The sequence below is a fragment of the Hyperolius riggenbachi genome, chromosome 3 (assembly GCF_040937935.1).
Source record: "Hyperolius riggenbachi isolate aHypRig1 chromosome 3, aHypRig1.pri, whole genome shotgun sequence".
In the NCBI taxonomy this organism is placed as follows: domain Eukaryota; kingdom Metazoa; phylum Chordata; class Amphibia; order Anura; family Hyperoliidae; genus Hyperolius; species Hyperolius riggenbachi.
This window is the reverse complement of record NC_090648.1, coordinates 112,522,949-112,530,286: the sequence shown is the minus strand read 5'-3', so window position 1 is coordinate 112,530,286 and position 7,338 is coordinate 112,522,949. Positions and strand designations below refer to the sequence as shown.

General features: G+C 40.1%; 1 protein-coding gene across 2 annotated transcripts in view; it reads right to left on the bottom strand.

Moving 5' to 3' along the window:
• The window catches only part of LOC137561112 (gastrokine-1-like), a 98,106-nt gene that overhangs the window by 69,224 nt on the left and 21,544 nt on the right, over window positions 1-7,338 (bottom strand). The window lies entirely within an intron of this gene.

Genomic DNA, 7,338 nt, shown 5'->3' with positions numbered 1-7,338 from the left:
GTATAAATCCAGCCTTGGCTACAATGGACATGAAAGCATACAGAATTGTATACTCACATAGGGAGAGAAAGTGCAAGAGCTCTGAACCAAGCAATTCCTGTCCTGCATATGGGTGAACAAAAGACTCCCACCTCCTGCAAATGCACAGACCAGGCTTACGCCCTTCTCAGCCCATAAACACAGGTGCTGAGAACTGCATGCAATAGAGACATCAGTTCCACATAAAAGCAATACATGTTAGCAGGTACGCCTTGTGCAGGCTTCCTTCATGGTACCCATCCTAACCTCTCTCAAGCTGTACCCCAATAGACACCAACGCACACTGAAATGTATAAATCCACCAAAACCTACTTCAGACCCGCTGTGACCATACACCTTGACGAAAGTGTAGACCTCGTCTCAAGATGTAAAACTGTATTTCTGTTGTGTAGATTCAGTTCTATGAGTCTGATCTAGAGTGCTTGTGTATCGCCCTTATTACTGTAGGTAAGAAAACATGTTATATCTGTCCCCTCTGGGTAGACCTACCATTTATTTATTCCTAGCATGAGCCTGGTTATAGGACATTAAAGACTTGGAGACTATAAGGAGGGTGGGGCACTACAGTAAAAGAGGTAAAGGTAAAAAGGTAAAAGAGGACACTATAACAGGAGGAACTTTAAATGAGGGAACTATTATAAAGGAAACTCTTACTCAGGATATTGTGAGTGGGGTGTTAAAGTGAAGAGCACTATAACAGATGGGAGATATGACGGAGGACACTATAATGGGGAAAACAAGAGAGGACACTATAACTGGGGGCATAATCATAGAGGTGCCATATAATGGTGGACATTATAAAGATGCACTGTGGGAAATTATAACTTGGAAAGCTTCACAAAAACGAGGACATGTGACATACTGATCAACCAACATGTGCTCTACCAAACAAGAAATCAACTGAACTACAGAAAAAGACAGGTAGTCTTTTGGCAAATGTATACAATCATTTTATTTCATCTCAATAACTTGATAAAGCCTTGTAAAAACACAGTAAAACCTTGGATTAGGAGTAACATGGTTTAAGAATGCTTTGCAATACAAGCAAACATTTTTGTGAAATTTTGACTTGATATACAAGAAACGTCTTGATATACAAAAACAAAAAATATACATACGTCACGTCATCACAACTAAGCCAATAGTTCTTTTCTCTTTGGCGCTGCAGGATTGTACTTAATTGTACCTAATCTAAGTGTAGAGACTGTGCAAAGTCACATTTCCATGAAATCCTCAAAAGTAACTGTCACTGGATAAGTTCCATGTTAAAGCCACACACAAAAAAGGTCGGGCGAGCCACCAGATGGCAATGATTCTGTTAGTTATCGAGAAAGTCTTGTTTACATTTAAATGTTATGCTATTTTACTATAACTGTTTTTGGATTGTGAAATGAATCAACTGGGTGTCAGTGCTGCTCATCCGGATTCCGGATATCCGGGTAACCCGGATATCCAAACTTTTATCAGCTATCCAACCGGATTTGGATTCCGGATACCTGGGCCCAAATCCGGATAGCTATCTACGGATAGTTGGCTGGCAATCCGGATATCCGCGGATATCCGCAGAAATCCGACTATTGAGATACTGTAACTAAGAAGATGACATCATTGAGACAATCAGAGGGCTCCCAGCAGAAGCCCTAGCAACCAATCACAGAAGGGAACCCTGGCGAGCCCCACCTGACCTCACTTGAGCCAATCAGAGGGCTCCCAGCCTAAGCCCTGGCTGGCACCCAATCACAGAAAGTAACCCTAGCCAGCCCCCCTGTATAATAAGGAGGGCTGCTATGATGAGAAATATCATCCTTGCTTGTGAATGCTCACTGAGAGACATGCTCCAGTACTGCAGGCCTAGCAAGTGCTGTATACAGTGATAAACCGGATCGGATATCTGGGTTTCCGGATCCGGATCTAATCCGGATTTTGAAAAGGGGTATCCAAGCAGCACTGCTGGGTGGGTGCCCACTTATTCTTGTTTGATTTGATATGATTTGAGTGCCTTGGATTACAAGCATGTTTCTGGAATGAACTATGCTCACAAACTAAGGTTTCACTGCAATAAAAGTCTCCTTCCATAGTTAAAAAACAGAGAATAATAATAATAATAATAGATACGCTTTGGTGAGTTCTAAATAAACCCCTCATTGCTGAACCCAGGTTCAATTAGTAATAGCTGAAAGATCAACGAATCATACAAAGTGCAACCATGCAAATAAAGTGTAAACAATATGCAAAACACATGATTCCAAAAATATTACAATATCACAAAACAAGATAAATAAACAAAAAGTGCTGGTTGTAATGTCACTGATATAACGGAACAGCATATATCCAGCATTCATCATTCTACCTATGTGGTCACTCTTCATACTCTTCTGTTATACCCAGATTGTTATTGCTACTAGGGCTTATTCATACTTATGTGCGGCGCTGTCAGTCATGATGCACATAGCCCCTTATCCAATTAACTTTTTCTCCTGCGTTTTCACCAATTTTTCAACTTATCTAAAAAATAGCTTTTCAGCAATTAGCAATTGAAAAAGTACTAAAAGTTATTAAAAAGTAATATCAAACTTATTTCGAGTATTTTCTTGCATGCTGGGAGTTTTAAAGTTATTTTATTGGTATGGTTTGAAATTATCTCCTTGGAGAAAACAAAGGAGAAAAGTTATTAGGGTATTGGTCGTAGTGTTCGCAACACATGTAATAATAAAGTTCATAGACTTTCATGCTACCATTCACACTATAGTTTTTAGTTTGGAATACCCACCAGTTCTGTTTATTGCCTACCTGCTCATATACACTGGTTCAACCCATCTCACTTTTACCTATTAAAGGATAACTGAACTGAAGTGAGAAGTACTGTATATGGAGGCTGCCATATGTATTTAATGTTAAACAATACCTGTTGCCTGGCAGTCCTGCTGATCTATTTAGCTGCAGTAGTGTCTGAATAAAACCAGAAACAAGCATGCAGCTAATCATGTTAGAAAGAGCTGATCTACCGCATGCTTGTTCAGGGTCTATGGCTGAAAGTATTAGAGGGAAAGGATCAGCAGGCAACTGGCTTAAAAGGAAATAAATATGGCAGCCTTCACATTCCTCTTCTCGCTTCAGTTGTCCTTTAAAATTGTAGGTCTTGTAGTATTGTAGTATTCGTAATAAACCAGGAGCGACAGTATGCTGGGGGGGGAGGGGACACCCCAGGTTGAGAGTAATAAGGAGGGACACAGCACCCGACAATTTGCATGGCACATTATACAGTAGCGGCAGTGCAAGTTTTGTTATGTAATGCTATTATGCCATGTAATATTTATTTTTATTGTTTTTTATTCTTTTTATTGGTTTTCAAGAAATAAGAACAAACAAAATCCATCCATTGACAGTAAGTAAACAAATATTGCGTACATCCGTATGGTACAGAAAATTATGCTGAGATGATCATCAGGAAAATTTTATAACAAACAGAATGCAGAGGTAAGTATACAAAATAGTAAGACTTGAATAAAGACAGGATAAAACAACCCAATTAACAGAGCAGGATAGAATATGCCTTATAAAATATCCAGAATAGGTGGATAAACATCTAGATTATCGACAACAGAGTCGGAGGAGTCTAACTTTCCATACTTTATCAAATTTAGCCATGGAACCCCTTGCTAGCCAGGCATAATTAATTAATTAATTAATTAATTAATTAATTAGATTCTTCCATACAGTAATGGAGGGCTCAGATGAATGTTTCCATTCCATAGCAATAGTTTTTTTGGCATAGAAAAATAGAAGTCTAACCAAAGTTTTTTTTTATATTTACTTAGGGGACATTCCTCTATTATTCCTATATATAGGACTCATATGAAGGTACCAATGGGATATCAAGGGTAGTTTGCATAAAGTGGGTTAGTTTATCCCAAAAAGCTTGTACCATAGTGCAGTCCCAAGTCATATGATGAAAAGTGCCAGGACTATACCCACATCTCCAGCATACTTCACTCATTCCACTTGAGAATTTAGATAGTTTGACCGGGGTAATGTAAATTTGATGGAACCAACGAAGTTGGATTGGTTTGTCTTGTGAACAAATGACCGTCTTCATATAAGACTCTTCAAAGTCAGACCATTCTCCCTGGGAAATCTCCTGTCCCCATTCCTCCCATAATGCTCTGGACCTGCTAAGCCGGTATGAATATTTATACAGAGTAAGGTTGGAGTAAAATTTGGAGATGAGTTTATCATCATCTTTAGCTAGAAGCCAGCTTTCCACAATTCCAGGGGATAGATTAACAATGGGTGTTTTAAACAGGGACATAGCAGCATGCCTAATCAGATCTGGGAAGGCGAAATTCAGCAGCAAGATGGGACCAAGTTTTAAATATATCATTATGATATAGCTAGTGAATGTACTTAAACCCCCTCTGGATCCAAAACCCAGCTTTGTCAATAGACAGAAATTCTGGCAGGTTCTGGTTACACCGTAATGGAGAACTGGGAGAGCACACATACACATTATGCTTTTCTCCAACAAGTTTCTTAATTTTATGGAACACAGTTAAGGAGTATGTTGGGATTTGGGGAGGGACTACACCACCTCTATGAATAGCATTACATAGTGCTTCATAAGAAGTAGCAATATCTGCTTCAGTGCCCAGCGAGGCATCATCTCTAATGCAATGTAGCCATCTTCTAACATATGTAAGTTGAGCCACTAGATAGTAAAGTTGAAGTGAGGTAAGGCCAGGGCCCCAAGTTTAACTGGCATGCGCAGCACATCCAAGGACAATCTATGGGTCTTGCCAGCCCAAAGAAAGCTTTGTATAAGGGCATTGATTTTACGAAATTGGGAAGCGATGGAGACATTAAAAGAATATACAGTAGTTTGGGGGCAATAATCATTTTAATTATATTTACTCTACCAAGCAGATCCAGAGGTAATGTAGACCAACGTTTCAGCCTACCTTCTATAGTGGTTAGCACCGGTGATAAATTATTAGAGATAAAGGAATTATTATGTCTGGTAATAACTATCCCTAGATATTTGAAACTTGAAACTACCTTTAAAGGCACACCAGATGGCAACATCTCCTCGGGGAATTAATCTACCTAGAGCAAGACCAATTTTGACCAATTAATCCTCTGTCCAGATATCCCCCCAAGTTCTTTATAAAGCTCCAGCACTCTCAGCAAGGAAGAAACTGGGTTGTCAAGATATAGCAAGACATCATCTGCATATAATGACATTTTCTCATGTACTGTATTTTTTGGACTATAAGACTCACTTTTTCTCCCCCAAAAGTGGGGGGAAAAGTCACTGCATCTTATTGTCCAAATACAGATTGTTCCTGACTTGTAAACACGGGGGATAAAAGGAGGACACATGGGGACACAAAGGGGCATAGAGGAGGACAGAGGCAGAAACATGGGGGACACAGGAGGACACAAGGGGGACAGAGAGACACTGGGAGACACAAGAGGTACAAGGGGGCATGAGGTACAAAGGGGGCATAATCCACAAGATGCCCCTTCACCATGGATGCACCAGGTTTAGTATATATTTTTTTCCCCTTGTTTTTGTCCTCTAAACCTAGGTGCATCTTATGGTCAGGAGCATCTTATAGTCTGATAAATACAGTACTTTATTAATAATAGAGCCACCAACATTCTGATCTTGTCGAATAAAAGCAGCCAAGGGCTCCATTGCAAGTGCAAATAAGAGCGGTGAAAGGGGGCACCCTTGGCGAGAACCCCTGCTAATTGCAAATGAGTTAGATAGTTGGCCATTGACTCTGACATGAGCTATAGGATCAGTGAACAAGAGCTGTACCCATTTCTTGAAAATGGGACCGAATTTGAAGGCGTCTAACACCGCCCAGAGGTAATGCCAAGAAACAGTCTCAAAGCCATGTAATATTTCTACTTCATGTTCTCAGTCAGGAAGGGAGCATATGCAACAACCTGAGACATGACATACTGCAGCTGCAAACAAACTGCTCACCCTCAGCCAGTTGGCTGTCCTCCATTCCTACTCAGTCAGGACAGCAGTGCCACCACCTCCTTCCTTCTCCTGTGCAAGTCAAGTGAAACACTGATGCTCTCCTGCCTCTACCTCCTCACTCACTGTCAGACTCCACACACAGCACAACAAGCTGCTTTCCCCCAATGATGACCTCTTCGCCTTACTCGCTCTGCGCTCTCCTCTCGCTTCTCCTCCTATTCTGACAGAAAACGTATGGGAGGCTGGCACTTCCAAGCGTGAAAAAAGCTCTTTTATTGAAACATTAAAAAGTGGTAATACAGCTGTATTACCACTTTTTAATGTTTCAATAAAAGAGCTTTTTTCACGCTTGGAAGTGCCAGCCTCCCATACGTTTTCTACATTGATTTGATCCAGAGGTGTGAGGATCTTTTGAGGCTTGGGCACCCTTATCCCTGCTTTGGAAGAGTGCCACTCTTTTTACCAGTGTCTTCTCCTCCTATTCTGACTGCATGTATGGAGCCAAAGTTATTGCCCCAAAAAAAGTTTTCCCTTAGTGGCTAGGTGCTATATACAAGTAACCATAGTAGTTAATCCCCTTAAGTTGATTTAATAAAGATGAAAAGGGCAAACTCTGGGATTAAAAGGGGAGGAATCAAGAAAGAATAGAAAAGTAGTGGGGCTGACATAACTTTCCTACAAGAGACTCATTTTAAGAAAGCAAAAGAACCAAAGAAAAAAGTTACTAGAACAGAATATTGGAAAATAGTAGCAAATTCTAATCCCAAAAAACAACAACAAAAAGAAACTAAGGGGGTCTATTATTAACGATAAAAAGATTGCACTAGAGTTCGATTTTCTATATGCAGATGACCGGGCCCCTAGTAGTGGTTGGGAGGATTTGAGATGTCACTATAACTCTAGCTAATGTCTACGCCCCCAATACAGGACATGCAACTTTGCAAATAAAGAGTATAGAGAGGGAGAAATAAGGAATTTCAGATCAGAATTGAAACCATAAGGTACCAGCTTAGGTTCCCCCTGCTTGACCCCGGCTGTAGTGGGTGAGGCTCAGAGTTGTTTAAAGTCGTTTTCCCCAAGTAGGTCCCACATCTGAATAGCATAAAAATTAGTCCTTTGCTCTACTTTTCTCCATGATGCAAATGCCTTTGTTAGTAAGTATGGTTAATAGGCATTTTGTTTGTTTTACTTTATTACTTTATTATGGGTTTACTTTGTTGGAGTATGATTCACATCTTTACTTTTTGGGCATCTACTTTCAGTCATTGATCTGTATTATCCACATTTTCTTCTTCATTAAGCACTGA